At 41.6% G+C, this 24,843-nt stretch overlaps 2 protein-coding genes across 3 annotated transcripts in view; one reads left to right on the plus strand and one right to left on the minus strand.

The window, feature by feature from the left end:
• Nucleotides 1-23,945, minus strand: part of ACSL3 (acyl-CoA synthetase long chain family member 3) — an 81,097-nt gene extending 57,152 nt beyond the window's left edge. The window contains exon 1 of one of the 2 annotated variants that reach the window (XM_050752078.1): nt 23,621-23,945. The gene's annotated coding sequence lies outside the window, so the exon portion shown is untranslated. The remainder of the gene's footprint in view (nt 1-23,620) is intronic. The other variant, XM_050752077.1, reaches the window with a different exon arrangement.
• The window catches only part of FARSB (phenylalanyl-tRNA synthetase subunit beta), an 896,824-nt gene that overhangs the window by 577,582 nt on the left and 294,399 nt on the right, over nt 1-24,843 (plus strand). The gene's annotated exons all lie outside the window — the stretch shown is intronic.

Here is a 24,843-nt window from a genome sequence, read left to right on the forward strand (position 1 = left end):
TTCAAGCAGACAATAACTGCAGGCAGTAATAACAATTATTTATATAAGAAAATAGAAATTTCAGAGGACTCTTTAAGTAGTTGTGGTAAGCTGAATAAAGGACCTCAAGGGTATCAGGCCCTAATCCCTAGAATCTGCAAATGTTACCTTATTTGGAAAAAGACCCTAGATTACCCAGTGGTCCCTAAATGCCCTCACAAACGTCCTCATAAATAGTGGCAGAAGGAGATTCGACACACATGACGGAGATGGTGACATGAAGATGGAGCAGAGAGACTGGAAGATGCTGGCCTGAAAGATTGGACTGATAACAGGGAATGCCAGCAGCCACTAGAAGCTGAAAGAGGCAAGGAACACGTTCTTCCCTGGGGCCTTCAAAGCTCCGCTGATACTTCTATTTCAACCCAGTAACACTGATTTGAACTTCTGGTCTCTATTAACGTTAACAGAATAAATTTCTGTTGTTTTAAGCCACCCAGTCTGTGGTGATTTGTTGCAGTGGCCCTAGAAAACAAATGCCTCACTGCCGCTGTGCATGTTTGCTGCCCTAACTGGTTGAAACATTATCCAGATCTCTTAAAAGTCTTCTAACTTTTATTAGCAGGGGGATGACATACTCGGATTAGCAGAGGGATGACATACTCGGATCTCTGTTTCATAATATTAAACCTGGTGCCAATGTTGAGAATTTATTTGTGGAAAAAGAAACTAGAAACAGGAAAAGCATTTAAAAATTCAAAATCCAGACAGAAGATAAAGTTCTTAATCATCAGGTATTTGTGAAAAACCATCACTATCAAAGAGACAAACAGCAAAGAAAAGGTGCCTCAGTGGAAACAGGCAATGTAGGAAATGTGGGAAATTTTTAAATATGTCTATGTAATATTCTCAAAGGCATAAGAGAGGCTATTGCCATCTATGAAACAAGAATGGGATGCTACATATAAACACAAGGAATAAAAATAAGAAAAAGCTCTTTGAAATTAGTAGCAGCTGAAATTAAGGAGTCAACACAAGTGTCAGAAAATGAGGTGGAGACTCTTCCAGATAAAGAAGAGCAGAAGCAAATGGGGTAGAATATAGAAAATCTGATTCTCATTTTAAAAAACAAAGTGTTAAATTAATCCAAGAGATTCAGGTCCCATTACAAGGAGTTCCAGAAATAAAAAGAAAAAGCAAATGAAGAGGCTGAAATTCCTAAAACATTTTGCAAGCAGAAATTCCTGAAGCATTCTGCAATATAATATCCCAGAGCTGATAAATACTAGTCTTCGGTTTGAGAGGACTGGGCAGATCAATGAGGGAAAAGATAACTGACTTCTAGACACAGCCATGTAAATTATCAAAGCACAGAGTATAAGAATATCCTCAAATCTTCCAAAAAAAAAAAAAAACAGAAAGTCTGGCCGGGCGTGGTGGCTCACGCCTGTAATCCCAGCACTTCGGGAGGCCAAGGCAGTGGATTACCTGAGACAAGCCTGATCAATAAGGAGAAACCCGTCTCTACTAAAAATACAAAATTAGCCAGGCATAGTGGTGCATGCCTGTAATCCCAGCTACTAGGGAGGCTGACTGACACAGGAGAATCGCTTGAACCCGGGAGCAGGAGGCTGTGGTGAGCCAAGATCGCGCCATTGTACTCCAGGCCTGAGCAACAAGAGCAAAACTCTGTCTCAAGAAAAACAACAGCAGCAGCAACAAAATTAAAAAAAAAAAAAAAAAAAAAAAAGGAAGCCACCTACAAATAAGGTGATTCTATAACTGATCAACAAACAAGAATACATAACAGAATAAAAGGAGGTACTATTAAAAAGTGTGATTTGGGCCAGGTGCGGTGGCTCACGTCTGTAATCCCACCACTTTGGAAGGCCAAGGCGGGCGGATCACAAGATCAGGAGATCGAGCCCATCCTGGCTAACACGGTGAAACCCCATCGCTACTAAAAATACCAAAAATTAGCTGGGTGTGGTGGCACCTGCCTGTAATCCCAGCTACTCAGGAGGCTGAGGCAGGGGAATTGCTTGAAGTCAGGAGGCGGAGGTTGCAGTGAGCCAAGATCATGACACTGCACTCCAGTCTGGGCAACAGAGCGAGACTCTGTCTCAAAAAAAAAAAAAAAGGTGTGATCTAGGGGTATTCCAGACAAATCAGGATATATGGTCACCCTTCCTGTAAGGCAGGAATTCTCAACCCCCGGGCCACAGACCTGACAGGAGGTAAGCAACAGCAGGTGGACACGTATTACCACCAGAGCTCTGCCTCCTGTCAGAACAGCAGCCACATCAGATTCTCACAGGAGCAGGAACTGCGCATGCAAGGGTGCTAGGTTGTCCGCTCCTTATGAGAATCTAATGCCTGATGATCTGAGGTGGAGCAGTTTCATCCCAAAACTATCCCCCACCCCTATGCCTCCTCGACCCCCGTCCGTGGAAAAACTGTCTTTCACGAAACTGGATCCCTGGTGCCAAAACGCTTGGAGACCGCTGTTATAAAGGAGTAAGAATCATACTGGCACCAGATGTCTCAGAAACACAGGAAGGTAGGCAACTATGAACAAGGCCTTAAAAGTTTTAAGGGAAAGTTTTAACTTAGAATTCTACTCTTAGCTAATTTCCCAATCAATTGCAAGTACAATAAAGAAATTTTCAGACTTGCAAGGACTTATAAAATTTATATTCCACAAATACACTTTACTAAGAAATTACTTGAAAAAGTCCTCAACCATGTGCATATATTCCTTTAAGTTTTAAAACAATTTTTTTAGGCCAGAATGATCTGAAGTTTTGTTACCTAGTTTACAAGAGCTAATATAATGCCGATTCCAAAACCTGACATATCACATAGGACAATCTCTCTAATGAATATGAGGAAAAAATCCTAAAATGTCAGCACATCTAATCCAGCTGAGTTAAAAGAATGATATACCATAACCAAGCATGGTTTGTTTACTGTGAGTGCAAAGATGCTTCACCATGAGAATTCTTCATTACTACCATTCTCTATATTTAACAAGCTAAGTAGGAGGGGAAAGGTGTGAGCAACACCTTATACTTTCTTAAGTATTTAAGAAAAGTGAGGCCAGGCGCAATGGCTCACACCTATAATCCCAGCACTTTGGACAGGTGGACCACCTAAGGTCAGGAGTTCGCGACCAGCCTGGCCAACATGATGAAACCCCATCTCTACTAAAAATACAAAATTAGCTGGGTATGGTGGCGTATGCCTGTAATCCCAGCTACTTGGGAGGATGAAGCAGGAGAATTGCTTGAACCCGGGAAGTGGAGGTTGCAGTAAACCGAGATCACACCATTGCACTCCAGCCTGGGCGACAAGAGTAAAACTCCATCTCAGGGGTGGGGCGGGGAGTGAATACCAATTATTAACTTTTAAAGGAACATCTTACTCAGAAACAAAATTGCTTAAACTTCAACAGTATATTATTTAGAAATCAACATTAAACATCATACTGAAAAGCAACTTCCATCCAAGTAAGGGACAACAAGGCCAACTATGATCGTAATTATTGTACATCAAGAAGGCTCTAACTCTATGCTGTCCAACGTCGTAACCACAAGCGCCACTGCGCACTCGGTGGCTAGTCCAAACTGAGATGTGATCTAAGTGTAAAATACACATGAGATTCCAAAGACCTAGTAGTAAAAAAAGAACGTAAAACAGTTAACTAATAAATTTTATACTGAATATATACACTGAAATAAGATTTTGGATATATTACATTAAATAAAATGTATTAAAATCAATTGCCTACTAGAAATGTAAAACTACATATATGGCTTATATTTATGGCTCTCAATGCATGCCTTCTGAACAGCACTGCACTTTAGCCAATGCAATGAAACAACAAATCAACAGTTACGAATACTGAAAAAGATAGAGTCATTATTGTGTGCAGATAAGTGCCTGTCTGACAAGAAAATCTGCAGGAATCATTTGAAAAATATCCAACCAGATGCAGAATTGACAAAGATAATTGGATACCAAATAAAATTGATAGTTTTTTTAATATACTATTAATCACCAGTTAGAAACTGAAATGGAAATATAGTCACAATAGCAAAAGCAAGTTTGAAATACTTCATGTAATACAGCATTCATATTTACATATGGGTGTCTGTGTGTCTAAAATGCTACTGACAGACACACACAAAAAAAACCCTGAATATATGAAAAGACAGACTTGTTCCTGGGTAGAAAGGATAAACGTAATTCTGCCAAAATTAACCCACAAACCAAATGCAATCCCATTTAAAATCCTACTAGGATTTTTCTTACATGTTTGTTTTGTATGCTTATGTTACAATTAATTCTAATATTTATCTGGAAGAAAAAACTTTGAGAAACAGCATATTTAATGCACATTTGCCCTATTCTGTATCAAAACACTAATTGTTTTAATACAGAATTTTAAAACCAGAAATAGTCATGGGACTTACATATATGGCAATAGTGACACTGCAGTTGCACAGCATCAAAGGAAAATTTTAACCGAGGTAGTAGCTGAATTAAGTCCTGGAAAGATGAGAAGCAGATCCCTGAAGCAAACAACCAGCCTAGTAATACCTCTCTTCCATAGCTCCCATATTCCATAAATAGGAAAAAAAAGAAAAAAAAGGTTTATTATTGGTCTTTATTCTGATTCTGAAACAGTCTCCAGTGATGTCAACCCACAGTCCACATTGCCTGGCCTACGACTGTTGGGGAGGGAAGCACTGGCCATCATATGTGATGCTGTTCTGTCCCCATCTCCAACCCCGCAGACTATGGCAAATGTGGCCATCCACAGGTATCCAGCAGACCTGTGACCAGTGAAGCCTGCATCAAAAACACGGATGTGTTGGTCCAATCATACTCTTCTGTTCAAAACTTGGAATGGGGTATGGAATTGGAGAGAGACAGAAGCAGCTAAGAAGACTGTCAAAATAAACTCATCTTTCAAGATTCAGGATGAGTATAATTACCCACAGACAAAGCCGAATCAATCTCTCCAGACTCTGATTCCTCCTTCACTGCTGCCTAACAGGGAGGCATGAATGAGCAGAGCGAGTAATCACAAGTAGCCTGAGATCGCTGGAACACGTGAAATATATGGGGGGAGTTAGCAATGAAAATGTTGTAGATAGGATGAGATCGGTTTTCAAGTAAAGCATTTAACCAATTTTTTTTTAATTTTTTTTATTTTTTTGAGACAGAGTCTCACTCTGTCCCCCAGGCTGGAGTACAGTGGCACCATCTCGGCTCACTGCAATCTCCACCTCCTGGGTTCCAGCGATTCTCCTGCCTCAGCCTCCTGAGTAGCTGGGATTACAAGCGCCCACCACCACGCCCGGCTAATTTTGGTATTTTTTGTGGAGACGGGGTTTCACCGTGTTGAACAGGATGGTCTCAAACTCCTGACCTAAGGTGATCCACCCGCCTTGGCCTCCCAAAGTGCTGAGATTACAGGTGTGAGTCACCGTGCCCAGCGCTAAATGTGTTTTTTTTTTTAAGAATGATTACTTGGGGTCAACACAGAAAATAAACCAAAAGGGATTCCAAGTATGTGGTTATTACCACAGCCCGAGTGATGAAGTGCAGAATTTAAGGCAGCAGATGCAGAAGAAACAGGACCAACTGCAGAGGCTTCTCTGAGGTAAAATTAGTAGGACCTGTCAGGTACGACGTATAGAGTAAGGGCTCTGAAAATTAAAGTCTACATTTTCAGAATGAAAGAATGGTGGCATGTAACGAGGAGTACAAGAAGAACAGACACAAATATGAGCACATGAATATAGGACTGGATGTTAAGTTTGTGGGAAAGACCAGAAGAGAGATTCAGTATATTGTTAGAAATACAGGGCTGGGGCTCCAAACAGCTGAAGATGCAGACGTCACAGTCATCACTGATTCTATTCATAGAACACAGAATTCCTCAGAAACAGTATGTTCAGTTGTAGGATACAGGATTAAGGGCAGATGCCAGAAGAACCAACAAGAAAGGTAAAGGAACAGGAAACAGTGACCTGGAAGCCAAAGACAAACACAAAGGTTGATGAGGGTGTTGTCAGGAGTGTCAACAAGGCAGGGAAGGCGACAAGCAGCAATGACATTAAAGTACAGCAAGCAGATGGCCTGGCCTGAAACAATCCATCACTTTCCTGCCTTCACAATCACACAAATTTTTTTAAATTACATTAGCATATATTACTCAACCAGTTAGTTATTCAAGTACATATTCATCAACAGAAAGTCTATTCTTCAGGAATTCCTGAGCTTCCATTAATAAGTATATACTGGTCATTTTGATGTGAGATTGTTGGCCTTCCAAAAATTTTCTGGTAATATATTCAAAACTTTCAACTCAATTTAATAAATGCTTACTCAGTATCTCATGTCCATTACTGTGCTAGGTGGCAGAGATGCAGAGACTGGTTCATTCATGCAACAAATGTCAGTGTCTCCTATATGCTGACCACTGGGTGTGTAGCAGTGAATAAAGCACAGTATCTTTCTTTCTAGTGGAAGAATAAATTAAACCTACTCTCCCTGAAGGAGCTCAAAAGAAACACATTATGTTCTTGACTTATCTAAGAAAGACAGAAAATATAATTATTTAATAAAACTATTTGAAATTAATAACAAGAAACAAAAACTGTAATCATCTATAGTTAACATGCCCGTACTCTGGCATCATATAATATAAATAAACTTTATTAACTTAAATACACATACATAGAGTCAGCTCCCAATTATCCACAGGTAAATTATCCATGCATCAAGGACAATTCCCAAATAGTGACTCACGATTCTGGGTAGTGTAAATTTCTAGCATGTAATCTTCTAACACATGATGGAGTATAATATATAGGCATTACATATGCCAGTTTTACACTATGTCCACCATTCTCCCCAGAATCATCAATGCAAAGAACAAAAACTGTTACATGCCTACAAAATATTTTCTGAACTAGGTATTTATAAAGGTATAAGTGTATATGTAGCAGTCACTGCAGTTAGTATCTAATAAAAACAACAAATGCCAATATAGATGTTTCTCACCAAAAAAAGTATATCTACGAAAGTGCGATGCTTTTCATTCTCGATACCAAAGTTCAGATTTACATAAACAGGCCCTGAGTATTCAACTGATCCTGCCTTCATAGAAATTTCCATCTGGGTTATCATCTGCTCCACTTCTTCATTACAAGGAAAATCACAAAACTAACTTTTAAAAGACACCCTCTAAACAATCTAACTACAAAACCATCTCTTAAGTTCAAAACTCCAAAACTACTCTTACCATAACCAGTCCTGTTCCACACCAACTCTTTCACTACAATCCTTTGACTTCATCCAGAACTCCAAACCCCTTGATCTCTCCACCGTCTTTCTCAATCTATCAGGCCTCCCGCTGCCTGCTCTCTATTGTTAACTGACTTATCCTGTAACACACTCTTTCAGTTCCCCAAGCATCCCCATGTGTGTTCTTGTCCCACGCCTTTATGCTTGGTATGTCCCAGGGTTCCATCTCCAATCCCCTCCTAACTCAGAAAAACTATGCTCTACCCAGAAGTAAAGGAATATAGATTTTGACTGAACTCTCTCCATCTATTTTTACCTCCATCCTTTTTCTCCCCTCTTCCATCAAGGCTGGGTTAGATGTCCTTCCTCTGAGCTTCCAAGACATGTCAGGCATACCATTAACATAACTTATTACAACTGTATTTTATTTAACTTTGCTTTTCTGTCTTCCCACAATAGACTGTGAGCTTCTTGAAGCAAGGACTTTTTATTTCTCTGCTTTCCTAGAATCTAGCAGAATATGTGATACACAGTGGGTATGAATAAATGTATACTTTTATAAATACTCTTATATTCTATAATTTAAATAGACAGAAAGAAAGTATTTTAAAGCCATAAAGTAGGGTCAGGTATGGTGGCTCATGCCTGTAATCCCAACAGTTTGGGTGGCCGGGGCAGGCGGAATGCCTGAGTCCAGGCGTTCAAGACTAGCCTGGACAAAAGAGATCTAGTGTCTACAAAAAAGAAATGTTTTTAATTGGCCAGTCATGGTGGCACACGCCTGTAGTCCCAGCTACTCGGGAGGCTGAGATGGGAGGATCACTTGAGCTGGGGAAGTTGAGGCTGCAGTGAGCCACAATTGTGCCATGGCACTTCAGCCTAGGATTGAGATTCTGTCCCAAAAAAACCAAAACAAAACAAAACAAAACAAAAAAAAACCATAAAGCAACAATTAGCTCTTGCTCAAACATCTGTTGAGAAAAGCTATCCCACATGAGGGTAGGGAATGGGTACCAGAATCAGAACTGCTCCTATGATTTACAAATCACACACTATTGCTCCTTCCCCTGCTTATTAATCCCAACACTTTTATACTGGTGAAACAGTCCAAACTCTAGCTCAAATGTCACTTCTTTTATGAAGTCTTCTAATATCTGCTTGCAGTCCTCTAAGAACCCAAAACACTTTGAATATACCTCTACATTAGCACTTTTAACTATGGATTGTATGTTTACTGTTTTACTTTCTACTTCAACAAGGTAAACACTCTAATGATGCATCTTTGAAATATGAATCCCAAGAAACCTACAAGGTATTACCTAGCATATGTTCAATAAATTTTGGCTGATTTTATGAATAAAATTTTAAAACAGGGGAAAACAAAAAGAAACATCACCCAAAAAAACCCAGCAATAAGCTAAGGAATTATGTCTGTGCTTGTGACACTGAACTGGACAACCCAAAAGAGGAGGGGAGCAGGGGCAGAAACTCTGGTCAATATCAGCTCATTCAACAACCAGTGAGGCAGTAATCACTAAGGCCATCTATGTTCACAGATGCGATCATTTCTACGCTATAACGTAATGTAATTAAAGAGGAAAGAAGCCTCACCAATAAGTCATCTGCCATAGGCACTTCTTTCTAAAACTGCCATATGAAAGTTAATACCAACAAGGTCAAATTTACAGAAATTACTCCTCTCATTTTCTAGGAACCAAAAGGAATACAGAATGGGATATGAATCAATCAGTGAAAAGCCAAACCAATGAATTTTTTTAATTTCATTGAATAAAAATCAAGATTTCAACTGGCACTATACAGATCAACTCATTATTATCCTGATCTGAATCATGACGAATAGACATGAGGTTCCTCCCTCCAACCCACCATTCCAAAGGTTTTTACTCAAAAACAAAAATCCCATTCCTTCCATCCCCAACCTTCTTGATTTTATCAGTGATAAAATTAGTGATAAAGTTTTATCAGTGATAAAAACTTTGAGACATTGTATTATATAAGCTAATCCTCAGAGAGTTCAAAGGAGAAATTTTTAAAGTAACAACAACAGGTACATTTACTGAGCATTTAATAAGTGCCAGACACTGTTCTGATCACTTAGCATATATTATCTTTAACATTAGCAGGTTATACATAACACAAAAAAAGTAAATCAAAAGCTAAATTTTTACAATTATTCCTAACTTTACCTCTCCAAATTTTCACATAAGTGAAAATTTTTAATTCTTCAACTCATTTTTTACTTTCTTTTTTTTTTTTTTTTTTTTGGTAGAGACGGGTTATTGCTATGTTGCCCAGGCTGTCTCAAACTCCTGGCCTCAAGCAATCCTCCCATCTCTGCCTCCTGAGTATTGGGATTCCAGTAGTGAGCCAATGTAATTTAAAAACTGTAAATCTATAAATTTTCTATTCTTTCTCCAAATCCTTCAGTAGGATATATCCAATAAGCAAAATTATTGCTTTTTATTTAAATCAGGTCTATATTAAGACCGGTTTAACTAAAATAAATATTCGGTTGCTAATTTTTTTTTTTCCAGACAGGGTCTCTAGCTCTGTCGCAGACTGGAGTGCAGTGGCTTGATCACAGTTCACTGCAGCCTTGAACTCCCAGGCTCAAATAATCCTCCCAAGCAGTTGGAACCACAGGCACACACCACCCCACTCAGTTAATATTTTTTATTATTTTTATAGAGACCAGGTCTCCCTATATTGCCCAGGCTGGTCTCAAACTCCTGGGTGCAAGTGATCCTTCCTCCTCAGCCTCCCGAAGTGCTGGGATTATAGACATTAGCCACTGCGCCCAGCCAAGATTTTTTTTTTTAATATTATTCGTATGAAACAACATCTTTCTTTTGGTTTTCAATATATAAATGCAAGTACAAGGCCGGGCGCGGTGGCTCACGCCTGTAATCCCAGCACCTTGGGAGGCCGAGGCAGACGGATCACCTGAGGTCAGGAGTTCAAGACCAGTCTGGCCAACATAGTGAAACCTGGTTTCTACTAAAAATACTAAAAAACTGAGCCGGGTGTGGCGGTGCGCGCCTGTAATCCCAGCTACTCGGGAGGCCGAGGCATGATAATCACTTGAACCTGGGAGGTGGAGATTGCAGTGAGCCAAGATCACATCACTGCAGCCCAGCCTGGGTAATAGTGACTCTGTCTCAAAAAAAAATAAAAAATAAATCCGAGTACAGGTGCGATGCAAAGACACACTCAAACTAAAGGGCACAGATATAAGTACAACCTCTCTGTAATTTTTATTAAGAGCCTTTAAATTTTTCATATCTTTTGACCAAACAATTCCACTTCTGTGAATATTTAATGAAGAAAAATTTACTTGAGAATTTCCATTTGCTATTTATAATAGGGGGTAATGAAAATATGCAAATCTAATAATTGGGAAAGGGTACTTTGCATACATATAGTAGATTATTACACAACCACTAAAAATATTTTCAAAAACATTCAATACCATGGGAATTGCTCATGATATGATAAATGAGAAGAAGTAGGTTAAATATTAAATACACACAATACATTTCCACTTTTGTTAACATACACACAAACAGGTATCAGGACTGAAAGCACCTCAGCACTGGCTACATCTAGAATGTAGAATTTATGCTTTTATATATTTTCCAAATCTTCTCATCAAATATACATTAGAAGAAAAACTTAAAGCAAATATATAAGTCCATTACAATTTCTACAAATTTATATAGCAACAGTATTGACATGCCTGAAACACTAGGTCAATTTATGATCTTTTAAACAAGAAATTGAATGGTAAACTCAGAGAAGACACTAAAAATATTTCTGTTCAAAACATACAACTCTACGGAATTATGAAATAATATCCAATCTAGCTGAAAAGTTTCCCATTGGCCTTAATAGATGAACGATACCAAAATCGACATAAAATATGATCAGGTATATTGTTATATTTATAGATGTTTTAATACTGCTGAAGATAATTTTGGTAAATTGTAACATTCCTAATCATAAAATTCAAATCATACAAAGTTAACTTTCCAAATTCTGAATTCTGTAATAATAAAATTTATACTTTTTGTAGTAGCTGAGGACCAAAGAAGCAAACTGACTAGATACAGATATTGCTTACTAGTTGTCACAGTCAAGCCTCCAAGTTCCCTAATCCTCCCAGTCTACTCTCAATGGACGGCTTGGTAAGTGACGGCTTTATTTTTATTCCTGTCTCATGGGTGCTGTGGCCCATTTATTTTTGCATCTAGTTTCATCCCAGAGAGCCTCTGCACAAACTCCTGCCCCTCTGGCCTTCTTGTGGATTTTTCCCAAAGCCAAGTCACCATCCCACCCCACCCCACCCCACTGCTTCAAGCCTCTGCCTAGAAAGCGGCCCAGTCGCCCCACCACCACACCATCCCATCGTCCCACCACCATCCCCCTTCTCCTAGATCAGCTGGATGCCACTTCCTCAGAGAAGCCTTTCAAGACAGCCTACTCCCGCTCCCCACCCTTGGCACCCTACAACTTTGCCTTCACAGGACCTATTGCAGCTGTAATTTAATAACTACTTTGTGGAACTGCTTAATGTTCATCTTCCCACTCTATGCACCAGGGAAGGCCCATATTTGTCTTATTCATCACTCTATCCTTGGTGTCCACTAGCAAAGTACCTGGTGGGAGCATCCATCACACAGAGATGGACGAACAGATGGACGGATGACAGATGTTGAGAATAATAATTTATTTAAATTCTCCTAAGACACTTTCATTTTCTTTCTATAAAAAATATGTAATTGTCGGCCGAGCGCACCTGTAATCCCAGCAGTTTGGAAGGCCAAGGCAGGTGGATCACCTGAAGTCAAGAGTTCAAGACCAGCCTGGTCAACATGGTGAAAGCCCGTCTCTACTAAAAATACAAAAAATTAGCCGGACGTGGTGGTGGGTGCCTGTAATCCTAGCTACTTGGGAGGCTGGGGCAGGTGAATCACTTGAACCCAGGAGGCGGAGGTTGCAGCGAGCCAAGATCGTGCCACTGCACTCCAGCCCGAGCAACAACAGCGAAATTCCATCTCAAAAAAAAAGTAATTGTCTTAGTACTATTATCTATTTTATAACCTTGGGCATACCTGTATTCTAAATTGCGAACTTTTCCCTGTTGAGCATTTGCCTTACTTAAGTTTTTCCTTAGAATTATACACCTTTTTTATGGTGACTATTATGTTCCCAAAAACAAGGGAGTCGGGGGTTGGGGGAATGCCACAAGAGCAGCAATGCCACAGATAAAGCAGAAAAGCAAAAAACAAATAAATAAGTAACATTCACATCTGTGGTCCTAAAGGAACAAGATTCCTATCATTAGAAAACTAATTCAAGCCTTAAAAATGAACAGAATGAGAATAGGCTATTAGTAACCCCACAACCCCTCACCCACTAGACCTGCTCTCCCACCCCATCTTGGCCACCAACTCCCTTGCGGCTTCTCTTGCCCCCTGAAAGCCTAGTCCCAGGAACCAATGTTTCTGTGACAACCATGTCCTTCCTAGAGGACTCCCGAGCACTCACTATCCCAGAGCTCTAAAACACAACAGCTCCCTGCAGATTCACTGCATTTTCTTCACTTCTACCCACAAGGCTGCCAGCTGGAGAGTTACACAGCCAGGACCAATGCCACATGTTTGTGAGACCTAGCCTTAGCTGAGGCCTCCATAGACAATGCCTACTGAGAAGCACTCTCTTCCCTAGTGAGAAGCACTTTACGTATCTTTCATTGACTTCTCACTCTGTTCTATAAACATCTAAGTCCGGAACTTTGTTCACTCTCTGCCACTCCCTGATCTCACCATCGCCTACCCAGATGACCCCTCATCTGGCTTCTTTTGAGTAGATCCCAGCTATCCCACTTGGCATTTTTAAAAATAAAATTTTTTTAACTGAATTCTCCTTTCCACATCTTCCACCGTCACTCTGCTTTTCACCTTTCCCACCTCAAACGGAAAGCTGAACCTTCCCATTTCTAGAACCTACTAAAAACTTAAAAGCATTTGGTAAAATTCCCTTCACTTTGTCCTGCAAAGATCCAGTCAGTTGCCAAGTCCTGATGGTTCTGCTTCCTCTGTCATCCCCGACCTCCTGCCCTTTCTCATGCTTTTCTTTGTCAGTTCAGGTCCTTACTCCTATCACCTGGCAGAATTCAACTGTATCCCTAGTTACTCCTCTGTCTCTAGTCCCCTCTCCCCCTCCTCCATCAATGCATCCTTCATCCACGTTGCCAGCGTGACACTGCCACTCCCTTATAACCCGTATTTCACATCAATCCTCTCTTCAAGAATCTCAATTCCCTCCTCACTGTCTAAAAGGCGGGGAAAAAAAGAAGGAATAAAAAAAAATTCCAAACTCGTCTGCCAAGTACTTAAGGCTCTCCACAACTTGAAGTCAGCTTACTTTTCAACTCTCACCTTCCAACTCTTCCAAGAGATTTGGAAACTTCCAGCTCTTCCAAGAGATTTGGAAACTTCCAACTCTCTACTTCACACACTACATACAAATCAATTTCAACCACCTCTCTGCCTCCTTTACCTGTCTTTTCTGCCTTTGCTCACTTTGCCGTAGCTCTACCTGGAATGTCCTTTATTCTGCATACATCCAAAGTCTAGTTGTCTCTTAGCATCTATATTGATTAGGCATTCTCTGATACCCAAACCTCCACTGGCCCTAACCCCAGCCTGAACCTCTCTACTCATCCGCTGACCCCTTAGGGCACTCTCTTACGGCACTCATTTTCTTTTGTAATTATTTGCTAACCAATTGTACATCTCAATATAGAATGCCTGTAAGCTCCTCACATCAGAAAAACAGTTCTGCCTCATCTTTCACTCCATCTATTTACTGCCCACTGCCTCTGAGATGGTTTCCATGAGAATCCTGTTTGTTGAGATGTCAAAAGAGGAAGAGACTCATGCAAATACCCCAGTGAATTCCAGGTAGTAAACACATCAATGAATACATGGGGAAATGCACAAAGCTAACCAATAAAGCAAAAGACACCTAAAAAATAAATACGGCATGGGTAACAAAAATCCTGAGTCAAGTAAAAGAGGGGGAAAAGGAGGTAAAAAAGAACAGTGATGAAGAAGCAGGTCCCTCTCCATCCCCCAAAAGCAAGAAAGGATTACAGAACAAAAAAAAAACACACACACACCAGAAGTCCAGTCAGACTAAATGGCACAGACTATGCCACACCACCAGTCTCAACGGCAGGGTTACAAACAACTCGGGCCAGACCTTCAAAGCTCTTCCTGCAACAACTCACTCTCTTCATTTGCTAGCTGCTAGTTCTCCCTTCCTATTCCTAGAAGCTTTAATTCATTCAACAACTACTTTCTGAGTTTAATCAATAAATAAAGAGGTTATGCTAGGTCTTAATTGTTTTTGTCCTCCAAGTCAGTGTTCCTTTCTTCCCCACGGGATGTGATTTATCCTCACAGCTTCCTGAGTCCTCCTAAGCAGTTCATGGCTCAGTTTTATTTGCCAGTCTTCCAAACTCCACCGCCCCCTGGACATCCTACATGAATACCTTCCTCACAAATCTTTCTTCAGCTCTAACAGTCTCATTTTGCTCAGCTGACCATTCCCTCGCTACTTTGGCAAAACGTGAGCTCTCTGTCCTCTATACTGCTCATCTAACATTTACAATATCTCCTCCGTAACTTCATATGGCCTAAAAACCCTTGTCCTTACAGAATTAATATTTCCTAGTCCCCTTTAAATAACGTGTGTCTTTATTAATATAATGGGTTCACTCACACACTGGATTCAGAATGTCTTGTTGCCATTTATCAAAAAACTACTTGTGAAGGGCAGAGAAGGGACAAAGAGGAAGAAAGAATATACATAGGGAAAACAGGAAAAAAGGAAATTACAAGACAAGACAGGGGAGTCAGAGAGATGAAGAAAGCAACTAACATAAGTCATGATAACCTTGTGAGGTAAGAATTGAAATATTTATGTTACAGAAATTGAAATGGAAGGCTGAGAAAGGTTAAGTCACTCACTCAAATTTACCTATCAAGCTTTACATACACGAACGGCAATGGTTCCTTGATTCCTTCTCCATCAACACAAGGTTAATGATATAGGATAATATACTTAGAAACACCATCTGAATCATTATCAGGATCATATTACAAAAGGTATTTAAAACTAACAAGAGTAGACCCTTGGTAATTATCTGAGAATTTCACCACGTCAACCCACTTTCAATGTGCTTTATACATATTTCCAAAAAAATGAAACAGGATAAATCTTAATTTTTTTTTTTTTTTTTTTTTTTTGAGACAGAGTCTCCCTCTGTTGTCCAGGCTGGAGTGCAATGGTGTAATCTCCGCTCACTGCAACATCCACTCCCATATTCAAGCAGTTCTGCCTCAGCCTCTCGAGTAGCTGGGATTACAGGCACCCGCCACCACACCCAACTAATCTGCATTTTTAGTAGAGATGGGATTTCGCCACATTGGCCAGGCTGGACTCAAACTCCTGTCCTCAGGTGATCCGCCCGCCTCAGCCTCCCAAAATGCGGGGTTAAAGGTCACCATGCCCAGCCAAATCCTAAATTACTGATGTTAAGATATAACAAAATCTAGTTAACGTCCCTCAACTTACAATTCGCTACAGTTTACAATATCTCTTCCCAATCTCCACTAGCAAACAGTTATAATACATCAGACATTTCCTTGAATCACAGATATTTGAGTTAAAATGCTGCCTCAAAAAAGAAGGCAACACCACAAACTGAGTAGACTTAGAAAGAAAATACTGCATACCCTAACAAGAAATAAAACTAATAAAAATAGTTAATATGTATTGAGTAATGACTTTGCCACTCAGTCACCTCATTTGAATCTCACAACAATCTAAGGGTAGATTTCTATTATTATCTCCATTTTACAGAAGAAGAAATTGACACAGAATTAAATACGCTGACCAAAGACACACAGCTAAAAAGTAGAGCCAGGCCGGGCACGGTGGCTCAAGCCTGTAATCCCAGCACTTTGGGAGGCCGAGACGGGTGGATCACAAGGTCAGGAGATCGAGACCATCCTGGCTAACACGGTGAAACCCCGTCTCTAATAAGAAATACAAAAAACTAGCCGGGCGAGGTGGCGGGCGCCTGTAGTCCCAGCTACTTGGGAGGCTGAGGCCGGAGAATGGCGTGAACCCGGGAGGCGGAGCTTGCAGTGAGCTGAGATCCGGCCACTGCACTCCAGCCTGGGCTACAGAGTGAGACTCCGTCTCAAAAAAAAAAAAAAAAGTAGAGCCAGGATTCAAATCCAAGCAGTCTTAACGCTGAGCCTATGTTCCTACCCACCAAACTGCAACAAAAAAAGTACACTACATTTAGAGGAAAATATGTAAAGGAAACAAACACTAAAATACAGAATTAGCTAAATCAAATGTACATTAACACAGAAACATTTCCCAAGAGAAAGGGTACAAGTGAATTATCCCTACAGTCGTGCAGGGAATTATAAGTAAAATAACATGTATCTGTAAAATGTGTACTAAGATATTTCTCTATTTTAAGATATTTTTATTTTAAAAAAAAAAGCAAAGAAAGTTAACTAAAATAAAGGTTACTAAAAAGAGCCTTAGAGGAAAAGTACCCATTATAGTTTTATACTGTAAGCATAATGGACAAAGAACGGTACCTTAGGTCAAATAATGAAAAGATTAGAGGAAGGCTGAGATTAAAATGTAAAGAATAAAGAAAAAGGAGCACAGGTTAACTACAGTGCCAAAAATTAAAATAGACAAAGATTTGTGTTCAATAATACTTACGGTAACAATGTTTGTAATAACAACAACCAAAAAATAGAAACAGCCTAAAGGTCTATCAACAGAGCAAAGGTGAAATAAATATGGTATAGACCTAAAATGTACTAACTTGTCACAGTAGAAATAAATGACATAAATTGACTTGAACCCACACTGATGAAATGAGTTGAAACTCAATTCATGAAACCACACTGGTAAGCGATTTTGAGTGGGGGTAAAATAAACAGTATGCTGAACAAGAATAGATGCAGTACCATCTATATAAAGTTAAGAATACACAAAACAATACTATACGCTGTCTAAGGAAACACATGTGTAATAAAGCTGTAGAGAAATACACAGGAATAATAAACACCAAATTCAGAGCAGTGGTTAACTGTAAGATCTGGGGGAAAGGCATGGGTTTCTTTAAGTTGATTACATTTTATGAAATATTTTTCAAACATACAGAAAATGTGTCTATATTTTAGTTAAAAGACAGGAAAAGAAAATGGAACTAGCAGACTATGGGATCCCAAATTCCTTTATATACCAATCTAAAAAATCAATGATAACAATTCCTGTGAAGGAAGGTTAAAGGGGAAAGCATCCTGAGGAATTATGTCCAAAAAAAAAATTCTAGGCATGGTGGTTCACATCTGTAATCCCAGCACTTTGGGAGGCTGAGATGGGCAGATCACGAGGTCAGGAGTTCGAGACCAGCCTGGCCAACATGGTGAAACCCCATCTCTACTAAAAATACAAAAATTAGCCAAACGCGGTGGCGGGCACCTGTAATTCCAGCTACTAGGGAGGCTGAGGCAGGAGAATTGCTTGAACTCAGGAGGCGGAGGTTGCAGTGAGCAGAGATCACACCACTGCACTCCAGCACAGGCGACAGAGCAAGACTCTGTCTCAAAAAAAGAAAAAGAAAAAGAAAATTCTAGTTAAATTCTATCAATTTCCTTATGATTTCCCGGGGGGGTGGGGGTTGCAGGGACAGTTTTATTTGGGGCAGCAACTTTGTGTAATTAAACCAGACATAAAACTGCCCCTAAATGTCATCACAGCTCCTTTCCCTACACAATGATGACTTCAGAGGTTAATATGAACTTCAAGTGAACTGTCACTGCGGGGAGGAGATGCAGCGTCCAGGTTAAGAACATGGACTCTGGAACCAAACTGACTGGGATGAAATTCAGCACACACTTAGCACACAATCGCCCAAGTCACTTAAATTGTTCTGTGCTTCAGTTTCCTCATCCGTAAAAATCAGAATGATAAAAAGAACCTATTTTCCGGAGGGCGCGGTGGCTCAAAAACCAATCCCAGCACTTTGCGACGCCGGAGGCAGGAGGATCAGGAGGTCAGGAGATCCGCGACCATCCTGGCTAACACAGTGAAACTCCCGTCTCTACTAAAAATACAAAAAATTAGCCGGGCGTGGTGGCAGGCGCCTATAGTCCCAGCTACTCAGGAGGCTGAGGCAGGAGAATGGCGTGAACCTGGGAGGCGGAGCCTGCAGTGAGCAGAGATCGCACCACTGCACTCCAGCCTGGGTGACAGAGCGAGACTCCGTTTCAAAAAGAAAAGAACCTATTTTGCAAGGCTGAGATAAAAATTAGAACAGCATTTGGCCACAGTATCCCATAAAGGTGTCAGCTATTATCCTTATTCCAAAGACTGTTCATTCAGAAAAACAAAAACTAGGCTTTGTATCCAAATAATATAAGTTCAATTACTTTCTGCATCAAATAGGAGACAGAAAAGTTGACCATGACAGGACAGTGGAAAATGTGCAGCTTTTCATGGCTTGAGCAATCAACGTTAGGATAGTAAGATAAGCAATTTTTAATTTTTCTAACAATATTCTTTGGTAGTGTTCTAACATCTCCAATGCGTACACATCTGTGTACATACACATACACACACACACACACACACACAGAGGATCCAAAATCAAGGTAAAACATTCTATTTCTTGGCTCCCTGTTAACCTGGCAAAACTCCAGTTCATCTTGGAAAACCTAGTTCCGCTATCATCTCCACCGAGAAGTCTCCCCTTTTCCTTCCCTACTCTGTGCCCGCTCTGCACTTTTTCTCTATTTCCTAACAGTTTCCACTGCGGCACTGATTATACCATCCTGTAATATATTTGCTCATATGTCTTCTTCTGTTGCACCATGCTGTAATTTGTTCATACACCTCCTTCCTGTAGTGAACTGTGAGTTCCTTAAGAGTAGGAACTCACTCAATCATTTCCAAATTCCGAGTACCTTGCAAAACAGACACTAAATAAATACATGAATGAACGAATCCTTAATAACAAATACCTTCACAAACAAGCAGAAACCTGTATTTGGAGGCGACTTATCCAAAAAGTTGGTTATTTAAGTATCTTCAATTCTAAACAAAAATTAGCAGATCAATTGAAACTACCAAATCATCCAATTCTTTATCCTTCAAAATGGGAAACATCAAAAATATGTAAGTAAACATATTCCAATAATAACAGAAGCTAAACTTTAAATAAAAAGAATTAAGGCACCTATGATGTCAGGAAAACAAAAACAGTCCGAAAGCTTTTTTCTAATGAAACCAAAAATAAACATGTAAGGAAAGCATCACAGGACTTACCATTTAGAGTGTCTCCTTTTTCAAAAAATAAATAAATTACGATCAAAAGTCAGATGAAAATATATACTCTATTGGGGTGGATGAAATTAAGACTGAGCCACATTTTAAATCAATCACACAATGCTCTTGTGGCAAAGTCTTCTAAAAGACTATCTCATGAGTCAACTAAAATTGGGCTAATTTTTAGAAATTTAACAGTTCTTGACAATTTTTTGGCATTTGCTTAGGACTCCATAAGTTGCAGGCCGGTTTTCTGTCGCTGTGGGAGGTGTCCCTCCTCCCAGCGAAGACACGGGCCTTAGCTGTGCTTTGGGTTCCATCCCAGCCCCATCCTTTCAGGAATTCTGCACAAACCCTTTTCTAGTCTATATTCAACCACTCCCTCTCCACGGAGCCTTCCCACCAGCATTCAAATATGCTGAAATCAAACCTATTGGAAACAGTTTCCTATACTTACTGTCTCCGTTTTCCTCACCTCCCACTGCTTCCCATTCCACCCCTACCTGCAGATCAGCATCTCTTTCAAAGGTCACCAGTGACCTCCATGACCTTCACCTTGCTAAGTCCAATGGACGGCTCTCAATTCTTCTCTCATAGACGCATTCCACAGTACTGACTCATCGCCCTGCAGGGACATCTGTTTCTGGCTGTCCTCTGACCTTCCTGGCCACTCGTCTCCTTGGCAAGCGCAACCTCCTCTGCCCAGCTCCATCCCAGGCCTCCTTCTCTTCTTATTGTATAGCCTCCCCATAGGCAATCTCACCCATGCCCATGGTTTGAGCTCTTGCCTCTACATGGAGGGCTTCAAAACAGTAAATGGCCACCCCAATTCTGAGCACTAAACCAGCACCTCAATAAAGGCCTCAAAGGCAGCTTCAACTGAACACTTTCGAAACTAAAGTCATGCTCTTCCCATATCCAGAACCTAGTTCTCTACCACTAAGCCCCAGCTCAGTGAATAGCACACATACCCCTTCAGTTGCACAGGTCTGAAACCTAGTAATCACTTAACATCTCTTTCTTCCACTCCATCTACTATTTATCACCATAACCTGACAATTTTATATCTCCATTTTCTCAGTATTTCTGTTTACCATATATGGCTCTTAAGAGGATCAAATGAGCCAACATATGCTAGTACTTTGAAAAATAAAAAAAAAACATTTAGTATTAGTATTCATTAACTGAAATCTCTTTGAAAGCAGGAACTTTGGCAAGTTCATCTTTTTTATTTATTCCACATGGTACCCCTAGGACGGTGTTTTGCATGCAGATGGCCCTTAAGTAAATATATTGCAATGTATTATTTGTATTGGCTTCATACATGTTCAACTGAGGCATTTATGTATTTTTAACAATCTATATTTCCCAATCCAGCCATCAAAAAATGATCTCATAAGAGGTGAGACTTGTAAGTCAAATGACCCTGTGAAGCGTATGCTACAACGGATACTTTTGATTGATTATGATGCTCCTTAATTTAAAAGTCTATCACCCTTGGCCTATCTTTCCTAAAAAAATCTAAATCCCATATTCAAGCCCAAATCTCACATAAAAGAGTCTTACTCCCTCTTACAGTTCATCTTGAGTGGGAGAAAGTATTAGAGAACTATTTAAGCTTTAAGTACCCTGAAGGCAGACAGAATGACAACTTGTAAAGTTGCCTATCTCATTTTCGTATCTTGCAACGTAGGCTGGGATGACATTCAGAGTACGAAAGACACTGTGAAATGAAAAGAATTATTGTTGCTCACAACTTCCCAAACTCTTGCATTATGTACATAATTGCAGGCTCAGATTTCAAGACTGTCCTCTAGCAAAATCTCACCACTTCAAAAAACAGCTCCCTAGACTAGATTTCCATCTACATCACAATCTTGTTCACAATCCTCATTCACACAATACTTTTCCTTCATCGTACCTATCAAACTTGCAACCACTTATTCCTTTGTATGACCATTTGCTTCTCGTCTATTTTTCCCTCTAGTCACTGCTGTCTTCCCAGCACCTAATAACGTGCCTGACATATCACAAAAATTTAATGGCTCTAGGTGAGGCAATGAATCGAATGAAGAATGAAACAGTCACTTAACTGGAACCAACCAGCAGGGAAGCAAATAAGCAAAAGAAACAGATCTTGAGGCTTTAAGATCTGACCCTCACCCCAAACCAGACAGAGGATGATTTTCCCCTCATAAGTTGTGCGTCCTTCATTTCTCCCATTCTTTCTTCCTTCCTTCAAGGAGAACATTTTAGACTCTCAGAATATTTAAGCTTTAAGTCACTGAGTCTAAAGCCTTACAAATTCAATAACTGAGATCCAAAGATACGACGTGACTTGTCACCTTGACCCTTAGGTCCAATGGTCCACTCTGCCCCTACACTCAATGTCATCCTACAAAACCAGTAATTTTTATACAAACGAGAAATCAGGAAAAGTCTAGAGAGAAAACGCATGCGAGAATTACAAGAGAAGGCTTACTCATCCCCAAGTGTGAGGAACTGCACAGAAAAATGCCAGAAAACAAAATAAAGTGTGCAAAAGACTCCCATGTCACACCACCTCTCCCCTATAGTGCTCTTCTAATACACTTTCAGGAGCAACTCAGCAGCACCCTCAACTCTCAACTAATTTGGGGAAAACCAAAATAGGCTGATGATCATGAAAGAAGGTATCATCAAACCACAACTCTCCTGGCCACCCAGACTAAAATCCACTGTGGAAACTATTCAACCATCCACCAAGGAGAGGCAGCAAAATATAGTGGTTAGATTTAAGAGCTCTGGATTTACACAGGCCTGTCTGAATCCCAGCTTCTTACTAGCTGAGATCTGAGGCAAGTTAATACGTCCAATTGCAGTTTCTCCCGCTGTAAAATGGGAATAACCTCCACCCCAGAGGACTGTTAACAGTGTAAAGACACTGTACATAAAGCTCTCCGAACAGTGCGTAGCATGTAATAAAAGCTCAATAAATGTCAGCTATTTGTCATTCTTTTCAGCTATAATTTCGTTCACAAAGCCTATTGCCTTTCTAGCTTCCATATAATTTTAAAGACATTCCTCCAGCCTTTTCATTTTCGAGGGGCCTTTTATACAACAGCTTACAGCACACTTTCTAATATCAGACTTCCTGGGCAAACCATTTGAAAACCTGTGCCTCGGGCTCCTCCTCTGTGAAACGAGCCTGATAACGCCTACCCCGCAGGATTGCTGGTAGTAAGCAGTCCCCGAGTTACACAACCTATCACCAGTGTGTGATTAAAACGCACTTGGGGAAAAGTAAACCTGCAACTCTCAATCCCAAACATCAGTCTTAATCCCAGTCCCACCACCACGATAGTGTCCAGAACCAATCACCAAGGTCGACCCACCTCACGCACCCGATTTCTTCTCACCCCACGCAGCAACAGCCCCTCCCGCCCCCGCCAAGCAAGGGTTTTCCGAAATCGCAGGGCTGAGTCTCCTCCCACGGACACCTCACTGCTGGGGCCGCGGCAAAGCCCCCCTAATTCAAGGGACTGGTCTCCCCACCCCGCCCCACAGCGCCGGGAGGCACGCAGTGCATCCTCCTTGCCTGGTCAGCGCCGCCCCACGCCGTTCGCTCTGCAGCTCCCGGCTCGCGTGGGCTCAGGGCCGAGGTCCCACGTCAGCCGCTTCCCGGACCCCAGCGGGCCGCCTCCCACCCTGCGCGCCACTGCTCCCGGCGCCGCGGGCTGCCCGCGCGCACACCCAGCGGCCAGGTGCGGCGCCGACGTCGGGGTCCCGGGCCCCGAGGCTGGGGCGCCCCTGGGGCCCAGCCAAACCGCACGCGGAGGCCGCACCGCCAACCGGCTCCCGCCGCTCCCACAACCCGCGCCGCACTCACCGCGACGCCGGAGTCCGGGTTCCTCCGGCCTCGGGCCCACGCAGGCCTGGCTGAGCCCCAGAGCGTTCACGCGCCGCGCCGCCGCCCAGGGACCCTGGCGCAGCCGTCGGGGCCGCACTGCGAGGGGACAAACGTCTGCGACCCCGTCCGCCACCTCCTCGTCCCGGCCCCGGCCGCGTTGACAACGGCAGTGTCGCAGCCCGGCGCCGGCAAAGCAGCGTCTGTTGAGCGGAACCGCCTGGGACGCTCACCCCCGGCCGGCACTCGTTGCATATGCAGAGAGGCTGCCGCCCATTGGCCCGCGGGCGGTGGCGCGTGCGGGGCTGGGCCTATCGAATTCGGGCCGGGGAGCGCGGTGCTGGCGGCCCGGGGCGGGGTGAGGTTACTACGGGTCATTCCGCGGAGCCGCCGCCGACCGGACCTGGCTGCAGTCTGCGCGGGGCGGGGGCGGGAACGGGGTCGACCGGGAAGGACGAACCGAGGGTGGGGGAGGGGAGCGGGGATCTGCGGCAGGGACGTGGGAGGAGAGGCCAGCCCAGCAGGGTCTGCAGGAGCTGCGTCCCTCCAGGAAAAAAACAACCCCCCCCCCCCAAAAAAAAACAAAAATATTACAGACGCACAATTACTGCTGTACTGTATAAATTTCAATATAAATTATGAAACAATATGCATATTCTTTTTCGTTTTTAACTGGATTAGTTATCCTGTTCTTGCACAAATTGCTGTCAAATCCTGCCAAATAAAATGGCCTTTGGAACTGCCTGGGGCAAGAAGAGCCTCAAAAACTCAAAGCTTATCCATTATCATTTCTATTGTTTTGGCCTCACTTAACCTTGCACATAACCCGTTTTCCCCTGAATGCACTCACTCACCATGCAAATTTGCTATTTCTTTACAAAAAATAAAGTTTACTCCAAATTACTGTTTTTGAACGTTCTTAGGAATCCAGTGTTTCTGTATTTTAAGGAGTTTGCCATTGTTTCTCGTTTTAGACACTAAACAAGGAAAAGAAAGCATCCAGTGCAGGTAGACTGCCTCCCCACAGACAAACAAAAAACACACACGCACACTCACACATGCACACACGCCCCAAAACACAAATGATTACATGTAGTACAACTGCATGTACTATAAGAGAGAAGACTTTCATTAATCCAGTAATAGTAGGATTGGTCTCTTTTTTTTAACCCAACATATTGTTTAGTTTGTCTGTGAACTTTTCC

This window comes from Macaca thibetana, chromosome 12 (assembly GCF_024542745.1).
Source record: "Macaca thibetana thibetana isolate TM-01 chromosome 12, ASM2454274v1, whole genome shotgun sequence".
In the NCBI taxonomy this organism is placed as follows: Eukaryota; Metazoa; Chordata; class Mammalia; order Primates; family Cercopithecidae; genus Macaca; species Macaca thibetana.